Source organism: Coffea arabica, chromosome 6c (genome assembly GCF_036785885.1).
Source record: "Coffea arabica cultivar ET-39 chromosome 6c, Coffea Arabica ET-39 HiFi, whole genome shotgun sequence".
In the NCBI taxonomy this organism is placed as follows: Eukaryota; Viridiplantae; Streptophyta; class Magnoliopsida; order Gentianales; family Rubiaceae; genus Coffea; species Coffea arabica.
In genome coordinates this window covers 36184135-36195608 of record NC_092320.1, presented here as the reverse complement: position 1 = coordinate 36195608, position 11474 = coordinate 36184135, and positions in this window count along the sequence as shown.

Here is an 11474-nt window from a genome sequence, read left to right as displayed (position 1 = left end):
AGGTTTGACCGAAATTTAGGGCTAAAAATGCAAGGAAAGAAAAAGAAATTTTGGTTGGCTTGGGTGGTGACAAGTATTGGCTTCTCATGGCTCCTTGACCAAGACAAATTCCAACCTTCTTATCATCTATTTGGCTTCATTTTCACTCCATTTTTTTGCTGCTTGGCCGAGAGAGAGAGAGGAAAAAACACCAAGGGAAAGTTGCTCCATTTCTTCTTGAATCTAGCCACCAAGTGAGAAAGAAAGGAAACTAAACCGATTAAAGCTATCCTTGAGTGTTTATTTAGTGAGGTGTTGGTGAAATTTTGAAGTGAAAGCTAGGGTTGCTCTTGGTAAACACTTAAGCAAGGTAAGGATGATGATTTCCCCATTTCTTACTCTTGATCTTGTTTAAATTAGCTTAGCATCTCAAATTTGTGGTGAATGATGGTTGTTATCATGTTTTGGGTGTTTTTCCTTTTAGTTACATGAATTAGGGTTTGATGGATTGCTGCCCATACTTGATGTATGGCTAATATATGTTGTATCCAAGATTATATTAGGGGGTTTTGGTAGCAAGTGAAGCAAGAAATGAAGAAAGTTATCATTGAAACCAAAAATTCCAGATTTCTGTAAAAATTTCACCCTGTTCTGTCCAGTTCCAGTTCATGTGGTTAGAGGTCGAATTAGGCTTGGTATAAAACATGAAAGTTGTAGAGAATGGTGTTTTATAGTTGCTTACAAAATTTGAACCCAATCGGAGCAACGTAACCTATGAAAAGACCAAAATACCCTCACTGCCCTAGGATGCATTCCAGTGTTCCGTTTTTGACAATTCATCTATTTGGTTGTATTGATTCAATATGATCCATGCGGATTTAGCCATTTATCAAAACATGAAAGTTTCAGTACTCTGTCTTAGCTTTCAATGCCACCAAGAACACCTCAAACGGATCTATGTAGCCTGAGTTATGGCCAAAATAGTCGCATCTATTCTAAACTCAGCATTCTGCCGTGTTTCTTGTTTTAGCCTCTGACCATGTTCTGTTCATTTTGATAATGTATGAACTGGGTGTTCACCTCTTTGGTCTTAGCTTCGAAACAGTACAAAGTTCATCCAAATCCGAGTCCCGTAACTCCAGTTATGACCAAAACAAGATCGGTTGTCAGAACTGCCTTCGAATTTGGACAGTTCCGACAGGAATGTTTGGACCCATTTTCCTCCATGCTCTGTATTGATTGAGCTTTTGGTCCAACATGAAAGTTATAGCCTTATCACATAGCTTTCTAACGCCTTTGTAATTTCTTGATTTGGATCTGTGAGCTGGGAGTTATGGTCCCGTAAACAGACCCTGCCTGCCATTCAAAATGCAAAATTCTGGTACTATTTTCCATGATTTCGACCTTCTTTAATTCAGATCTGGGTTGAGATGTCTAAATAAAAGTCGTAGCTCTTCCTTGTAGCTTCGAAACGGTGTCTCACCCATCTTGATCCGACATTCCTAGCCTAACTTTTGATTAAAACGGTTTTAGATGGCAGATTTGGCCGTTTCCGTTTGCCGTTCCGAGCACACGCGTGTGTCCATTTTGCCGTTTCCGCACTTGCATGTGCCGATTTTGCCGTTTTACTTGTTTTGGGCATGTTAGTGGCCGCTTGTGATATAATGAGATGCAATCTTTTATTTCAAACCATGGTGAGTTAGGCGGAACTGGTGGGGCCTACTAGCTAACACGCACGAACTGATTCCTGCTTTTGTACTACTTTTGTGTTTTGAGTAAGTATCCAGGCCATTCTTATGCGTTAGTTGCTTATGTATTTTGATATGTATGAAAAGGGTATGATAGGCGAGGGTGTACTTTATCGTACTCGACTTAAACCCTAATTTGCACACGTATTTGTACATGGCATATGTATATGAACCATTTTGGAACTAAAACCCTCAAACTTGTAACTCGAGGTGACTTTTGGGTAATTTTGTGAAGTTTGTCAGTTTGAGGTCGATCTCAAGACCTAGATGGACTATTCGAGCCGGTTAGGGCTTGGTCGAAGTCAGTCCAGCCTAGTCCAAGGTCACCAAGTTTGTGAATCCGGTTCACCGAGCATGTGAACCAAGTTTGTGAACCGAGCTTGTGAACCAAGTTCAATTTCGTTTGTTCGAGCAAGTTTGTGAGGTAACTGGCCAGTGAGGGTGATAAGGTGTTAGGTGAGAGTACAAGTGGAGTTCTACGGACCTTGTTTATGGTCGACGAGGTGTCGGCAGGAGGTCACGCATGGCAAACGACTTGGCTTTGGAGCCAACCTGTATCCTTCCTTTGTATTGATACTTTTGCACATGATTTGAATATTGGTGAAATAGTTGTTTATCTAACTGTGAAATTTACGATTTTACCCCGGTTTACTTACTAAGCATATACCTTACCCCGTTTCCTTTGTTTTCCTTAGCAGGGGACGACACGGGGAACTCCTGGGCACCTTCACTAGTATAGTTAGGTTTGCGTGTAATAGTTGGACAATTAAGATGGTTGTTTTTGTTCTGGTGGTTTGTATAAGGACCCTCTTTAGGGTCTACTTCCTGCTGGTTGTTATGTTAATGTAATGTAGTAGTCTGAGTAGCTACTATTGAGAATGTGAATGGAACACTTTTGGGATTGTATATATTGTATACAGAGTACTCTTTTGGGTTATCTAGCTTTTATTGCTTTAAGTTTTGAGTCCTGGCGCGAGTTAGGTAGGCGGCCCGCTAATACCCTCGGGTTCGCCCTTGGGAGAAGTGAGGCCGTCACAGACTCTGAGGCCGACTACACTACCTTCCAAACCAACTTCAAAGGAGGGTTTTAAATCCCAACCTGAGGTCTCTAAATCAAGGACTTGTGACACCAAATACTTCAAGTGTCAAGGGTTTGGGCACATTGCTTCCCAATGCCCCAACCAACGGACCCTGATCATGTTACCCAATGGCGAGTTATTGACCGATGATGAAGACGGCGAACATAAGAGAATGCCGTCCTTGGAGGGGGAAGAGGACGAGCTTGAGGAGATACCTGTCAATGACACGGTTGGATGTCTAGTGGCTACTCAAGCTAGTCGAGATGAGCTCCAATGAGAAAACATCTTCTACTCAAGATGTCATATACATAACAAGGTTTGTAGCCTAGTTATTGACCCAGGGAGTTGCACTAATGTTGTAAGTGCACTAATGGTGGAGCGACTCAACTTACTAACAACCAACCACCCGCATCCCTACAAACTCCAATGGTTAAACAATAGGGGCGAGGTACGTATCTCCAAACAAGTCTTAGTTACTTTTCGCATTGGTCGATATGAAGATGATATTGTATGCGATGTAGTACCTATGCAAGCTGCACACATCCTTTTAGGCCATCCTTGGCAATTTGATAAGAAAGTTAATTTTGATGGTTTTCTAAATAAATACTCCTTTTTGCTTAATGGTAAGAAAATTACATTTGCACCTCTCACACCACAACAAATGCATGAAGACCAAGTTAACTTACAAAGGGAGTATGATATGCATGCCACTAGTCAAAAACAACCATCAAAAGGAAAAGTAAAAGAGATGGCCGAGAACCCTAAGGATAAGAGTAAGCCTACTCGAACCATTGAGCTAGGGAAAGAAAGAAAAACTAGCATGCTAGCTTGAGTAAAAGATGTGAGGAAAGCTTTACACTCTAACCAAGTCTTGCTTATATTGATTTGTAAGGAAGCTTTACTCACTAATGAGCTTGATACTTCTCTGCCTAGTATTGTCACTAACCTTTTACAGGAGTATCATGATGTGTTCCCCTAGGATGTACCTAATGGATTGCCACCTTTGAGTGGGATTGAACATCAAATTGATTTCTTCCATGGGGCTTCCTTGCAAAACAAGGCACCGTATAGGACTAATCCCGAGAAAACTAAGGAACAACAAAGCCAAGTAGAGGAGTTACTTGGCAAAGGATAGATTCATGAGAGTTTAAACCCTTGTGTTGTACCCGTCCTACTTGTGCCTAAGAAGGATGGAGGATGGAGGATGGAGGATGTGCACTGACTGTCGAGCTATTAATGCCATAATGGTAAAGTATCGCTATCCCATTCCTTATCTAGATGACATGCTTGATGAATTGCATGGTGCTATCATTTTTACAAAAATTGATCTAAAAAGTGGATACCATCAAATTCGTATGAAAGATGGAGATGAATGGAAAACTGCTTTTAAGACTAAACATGGCTTATATGAGTGGTTAGTCATGCCTTTTGGCCTAACTAACGCACCTACCGCTTTTATGAGGTTAATGAACCGTGTTTTGCGTCCTTTCATTGATAAATTTGTGGTAGTATATTTTGATGATATCCTAATTTATAGTAGGAGTTTAGAAGAGCATGCAATACATTTACAAGCTGTCTTAGATGTACTTCGAAAGGCAAGGCTCTACGCCATTCTTAAGAAGTGCACTTTTTGCACTGATCAACTTGTTTTTCTAGGATATATTATAAGTGCACAGGGTGTACAAGTGGATCAATCAAAGGTGAAGGCTATAAATGAATGGCCAACACCTTCCAATGTAAGTGAGGTGAGGAGTTTCCATGGCTTGGCAAGCTTCTACAGGCGTTTTGTCAAGGACTTCAGCACCATTGCTACACCACTTACATCTATCATCAAGAAGAACTCACCATTTCAATGGGGGGAAGAACAAGCTAAGTCTTTCGAATTACTTAAACACAAGCTCACACATGCACCCGTTCTAAGTTTACCTAACTTCGACGAAGCTTTTGAGATAAAGTGTGATGCTTCTGGTATAGGTATTGGGGCTATTCTACTCCAAGAAGGTCGACCGATCGCATACTTCAGTGAAAAGCTAAATGGAACTGCCTTGAACTACTCAACCTATGACAAGGAACTGATGGCATTAGTTCAAGCCCTCCAAACTTGGCAACACTACCTTCAACCTTGAGAGTTCGTCCTGCATACTGATCACAAATCCCTCAAGCACATCAAGTCACAAACCAAACTGAGTAAACACCATGCAAGATGGATAGCCTTCATCGTCACCTTTGCATTCGTCATCAAATATAAAACAGGTAAGTCTAATGTAGTAGCTGATGCACTTTCTAAGAGATATACACTACTTACTACATTGGATGCCAAATTACTAGGATTTGATTATCTCAAGGTTCTTTATGCCACTGACCCAGATTTTGGTGAGATTTTTGAATCCTTGCCACGAGACACTCATTAGCATTACTTTCTTTCACAGGCGTTCTTGTACTACAAGGACAAATTATGCATTCCACTAAGTTCCATGCGACCCCTGTTGGTTCGAGAAGCCCATGGAGGAGGACTTATGGACCACTTTGGAGTTACTAAGACATTGTCCACCCTTCAAGAACACTTCTTTTGGCCACGCATAAAGAGGGATGTTGAACGACATATACAAAGGTGTGTAACTTGTCACCATGCAAAATCAAAGGTAAATTCTCACGGACTCTACACTCCTTTACCTATCCCTCATGCACCTTGGGTTGACCTATCTTTGGATTTCGTACTTGGATTACCTAGAACTAGACAAGGTCATGACTCTATCTATGTTGTGGTTGATCGTTTCTCTAAAATTGCACACTTTATACCTTGCCATAAGACCGATGATGCTAAGCACATAGCTGATCTGTTCTTTGGAAACATAGTACGTTTGCATGGCATGCCTCGTACCATTGTATCAGATAGAGATGTAAAGTTCCTTAGCTATTTTTGAAAAACTTTGTGGTGTAAACTAGGCACTAAATTGCTTTTCTTTACTTCTAGTCACCCACAAACTGATAGACAAACTAAAGTAGTTAATAGGACTTTGTCTACCTTGTTGCGTGCCATAATCAAAAAGAACATTAAGACATGGGAAGATTGCTTACCGCGTGTTGAATTCGCTTACAACCGCACTGTGCACACTACTACCCAATGTTCCCCTTTTGAAATTGTCTATGGCTTTAACCCTCTCACCCCATTGGACTTATCTCCTTTACCTGATCATGAGAAAGTTAACATAGATGGCAAGAAAAAGGCAGATTTTGTGTGTGACTTACATACCAAAGTTCGAGCCAACAACGAGAAGCGCACACTCTAATACATTCAAAATGTAAACAAGGGGCGTCGTAAGATGGTCTTCGAACCAGGCGACTGGGTCTGGATCCACATGCGAAAGGAGCGCTTTCCACTTCAAAGGCATAGCAAACTCCTTCCAAGGGGTGATGGGCCCTTCTAAGTCATGGAGAAAATCAATGATAATGCTTACAAACTTGACCTTCCTACATTTAATGTTGCTGACTTGAGTCCTTTTTATGCAGACGATAAGCTTGATTTGGGGACAAATTGCCTTCAAGAGGAGGGGATTGATGACGGAGCACTAAGGGCTAATGGTGACCAAGTCATTCATGTACCACAAGGACCGGTCACAAGAGCTCGTGCCAAGAAATTATGCAAGTCACTTCAAGCACTTGTATGCACCATCCAAGAGAGAATTGGAGATGACTTAAAGACCATTGAAGGCTTGGAGAATGAGGATTCCACAATAGACACCTTACTTCAAGTCGATGAACCAAGTGAAGACTAGTTGTAGTCAAGGCCAAGAGTTAGTTGCCAATGGTAGTCAAGGCCGAGACTCAGTAGTCATTTTTAATTACTGTTTAGTTGTTTAATTTCTGTAATAAATTCGATCAAAACCACCTTTGGTTGCCCGAACCTTTTTGGAGCTATTTTAGTCATTAGATTTGGCCCAAGGGCCTTAGTCATTTAAGTGGATCCATTCCACTGTAGGGCTAGTCTTTCGAGTCCAGTGTATGGCTATATATAGCCAAGACAAGAGACTTTTACATTCAGTTTTCAAGATTAATACAATTGTGAATGTTTTCACTTTTCTCTTCCTAAGAGAGCCCTTTTGAATATTTGAGAATTTTTCTCAATTGTTCAATCGAACTTATCAATCAAGTAACCCCTTGATTGTGGCATTCATCTACCTTTAATTTGGTTCGCTAGTTCGTTAGATAACAGGTTGAGATAGTATCAATAGTGTTTGTTATCTCTTGGATTAGTTTTGGGTCAAATTTCCGCTACCCAAGCCATTGGTGATTGGTTGTCTAGATCGTGTCCAATCGTGGTTTTCACATCAGGATTCTTTTACTAAAAAAATACACAAAAATTCAGCACTACTTAATAAGTTCAGCAGATGGATTTTCATTTATCAAACACTCAAAACATCTGAATGTCTGAAAAGATTCAGTTTCTGTACTTTTTTATGTTATCAAACAGACCCTAAGAGGACTCAATTCCCAATTAAGCTTTGTTTTGAAATGACTATTAATAAGTCGCAAGGTTAGACATTAGATTATGTGGACATTTATTTACGTGAACCTGTCTTTTCCCATGGACAACTGTATGTTGCTCTTTCTCGTGCTAAAACTTCTATGCCTGTCAAGGTTCTCATTGTGCTAGGGACTTATAGTGATTCTGTGACTTGTGCCAAAACAAGAAATGTTGTTTATCGTGAGGTTTTGCAATTGTCTAAACCATGATTTTTTTGACTTGGTGAGATGTTCTGACTTTTCTCTTTAGTGATCTACCCAATATTTCTTTTAAACTTCTATTGTTTAAGCATGTCAACAAATACTTATGATGGACTTGGCCCTTATAAGTGATTGATTTGTTCACTCTAGGATGTCTGAGTTCCTGAAAATTGCTGATGTCAAGCCAAAAATGCAAAATTGGTCTACCAAGGTTTTTGTCAAAGAAAAGATGCATCCTGGTTCAGGCAAGACCAGCCCAACAAGATATCAGAAATTTGTGCTCTCTGATTCAAAGGTCTGTTTAGTCAGCCTTCTTGCTTCTGCCACCTATACCAAAAGACCAAGCTAAACTAATCCATTGCATCTTATTTGTTGACAGGGTTCTAGGGTCCAAGGTATCCTTTTCAACAATGCTATTGAGAAAATGGGTCCAAAGCTGCAGCTATATAAAAAATAATATCTCCAATGCTAAGGTGAGAGAGATAGAAAAGCAATATCAGTTTGATGGAATAAACATCGAGGGTTATAAGGACTCGAACTGTTGTTGAAGAAGATGATGTTGAAGATGGCTCCGTCTTACCCTTCCATTTTGATTACATACCTTTTAAAGACTTCCTGCTCTTTGTAGATTCAAAGAGTGAAACTATTGGTAATCTAGACATTTGTTAGAATTATCAAATGCTCCTTTCAAATAGCTAAATGTTTTAAATTCGCAATATTAGATGTCCTCAGAATAGTCATTGATGTGCAGTCTGCTGCACCAATCAAAATTCAGTCACAGGATTCATATGCTCAGCGGTTTGTAATCATTAACGAAGGGTGAGTTTCTAAAAGCCTATTTTCCTATAATTGGCAACTTCTTTTCAAGGTGCCACCTAAGAATACAAGTGAATGTGTTAGATTTATTAGAAAATTGAGCATATAATTTGAAAAGCAGAATGCAGCCAGTTGTTTTGTCTCTCTAGAACAACTTTGTTGAGACCGAAGGCAAGATTCTTATACAGCAGTTAAAAAAACGGCCAGTTCTTATTTGCCGCAGACTCAGGGTTGTCTCTTATAATGGTATCATTAATTCATTTGTTTGTCAATTTATATACATTCTAGCTTATTTCGTTGGTTTTTTTGTTTGTTAAAGTACTTTACATTCCTCTTTCTGGTAGGAATTGCGCTCTCCACTAGAAATGATTCAGTGCTTCTGATTGATCCACCTATTGGAGATGCAAGGCAGCTGAAGAATTGGTTAGTTAGAATCGTTTCTTTTCACCTCCTCGCTATTTCAAACTTATCGATTATATATTGTATCTACTAATTATTTACTTGATTTTATTTTCTATCGAAGGGCAATGAGGAATGAAAGCCAGTTTGCTACACTAGTTCAGGAAAAAACGTATAATATGCATAGTCCCAGTATGTTTCATCAGTCAAAACAAAAAATTTCCACGATACAGAGTGTTCTAACAAACTAGAAGGTCATTATATTGATATGTTAGTTTTTTTTTAGATACCAGAAAAAACACCATATAAATCTATTTCTATTTGGATGTTCACAGCTTTCTTAGGTGAAGGCTTGTTTCTTTTTCTAGAACATATTCCAAAAATATTGGTATATGTCTTGCATTAAGTGTCACCGTCAGACATCAGCCAATTATGGGCACACTTATACCTGCAATCACTATAATGAAAAGCAGTCTGCAAAACCAGGTAAGCTATATATTCCTGTTTACTGAACATGAAACTTTGTTGTGGAAGCATTTCCTAAATTTTTCATGGTATTTATCCTTCAAACCAGGTGCCGCTTTGATGTTGACCTCACTGATGATACCAGCGTCATGACGGCCTCTGTGTTTGGTGAATTGGCTGAGCAATTACTTGGATTTACTGCAGTTGAGGCAATGGATTTATATAACAAGGTTTATATTAAACTACTCTAAGATATAAAGCAGAAAGTCTATATTGTGAAACCCTTCATTGCCACTTCTTAATTAGCCATTTTGTTTAATTAATCCTCAAAATGAAGAACTCCCACTGGAACTGATTCATGACACGTTGAAGTTCAAGACATTCATTGCTCAGGTTAGGCTCGGAAACACCAAAGATAACAAATCTTATCAGCGATATACGATTGTTTATTACTTTGAGGACAACAAAGACTATGAACTCATTGAAGAGCAGCCCCTAAGTAGTTCTCAGGTGGCCAGTCAGCTTTCTGCAGCTGATACTCCAGGTTGTTCCTAAATGGTTCATTATATAGTGTTTTTCGTGCTCATACATGAATTTTTTTTTTGATTACTTTTCGATTGTTTTATTATACAGAAAAACCATGTTCTTTTTCCAAGGGTCAACTCTACCTTGACAGGAAGCAAAATGTTTCTGAAGCAGAAAGTCAATCTTCTGCAATAGATGTTTCAGGTGCTTCCTATCCCTTCCATGAACCCCTATTTTCTATGTTTCTTGAGTATTTCTAAAAAAATATATATATATATATTCTTCCGGTACAGGTAAGCCGTGTGGTTCCTCTAAGACTCGCATTTGCTTTGCAAAAAAAATTGAGCTCAGCGACGAAGCCGAAGATACTATATCAGAATCTTGTGATTTTACAAGCAGTGAAAAACCAAGGAATGCTTGATCTATTTGTACTCATCAGAAAGTCTTTTGTCGTTACATTTGCCGCTGTGTAACCCTATCTAGGCTTATACTCTTATGGATAATTTCCCTCTTTATCAGTTTCTACACATTCATGTGCAGCATCCTGCTCTTGCCCAACGGTCTTTTGTCACTATATTGCATACTCTGTAAACTTGTCTCACTTCACTTTGTTATTGATACTCTGTTATCGAGAGCATTTCCAGCTTATCTATCTAACAAATGTTATTGTGCTTATATTCCTTATTTGATCACTGAGCTAAAGGCAAGACTTTCTGAGAATCAATTGCACTGAGTTGTATCTAGAGATATAAAGTTTCTGCAGCTGCTCTCAACAATAAAGCCTCTTTAAAGCAATGCACACCTACTATTTGCTAGGCAATAAAGTTACACCTTTTCCACCAGCTTCATTAATTATAATCCTGCACCTTTTCCACATTAATAATCCTGAACATGTATAAAGTGCCTACTCTTGCTTCTATCTTTTGATAGAGGACATTCCATGTAATTTCTCTTTCCATTCCATCTTGCCAATGGCCAAACCCAAAAACCCTTTCAAGAGGTGGAAAGCAGTGGATCTCAAGGACAAAATTCAATACTACCTTTGCACCTTTGATGGCTCTCAAGTTCACGCCGCAACTGTTATCCAGTCACCTCAGGGAAAAGTATTATATTCTGCCAAGAGAAGTTTCTTTGAGGCCTATCCGATGGTTCTAAATTACATGGGTGAACCCTCACTATACTCTCTTGCCTCGGTTGAACAATGGTTGCAAAATATCATTGATATTAGTTCTGAGGCTTTTGCAACAGACTGTACGTTCCTTGCTTTCTTATGGCATATTTGCATTTCGTTGCTCGTAATAATAATTTATGATTTTGCTTCTTTTTATATTTTTATAGACGGCTGATAGGTCATAATTTGTTGCTAAATTTATAATTATTTTTCCCTTGATTTTAGCCAAATATTATTTTAATTGATTGATTCTACTTATATTTGGTTAATGGTACTAAATTGTAGGGAAATACCAAAACATGATTAAAAGGGCCAGTTTCAGCTAATTTGATGGTGGCACGTTCGAGGCTGGTTTCCAAGTCCGAGTTGAATTCAAGGCAATTTTTTAAGGAAGATTTTGAAGATTTTAATCTTCATTATTAGTTTTAGTGTTGGACTAGAGAACTTGGAATATTATCTTAGTAGTTACCTTTTTCTATTAGGAAACATGCGGTGTTATTGGTAATAGAGTCCAAATAGGAAACAAAAAGGAAAAAAGCAAAGGACAGACCGTTTGAGGAGGCTAGT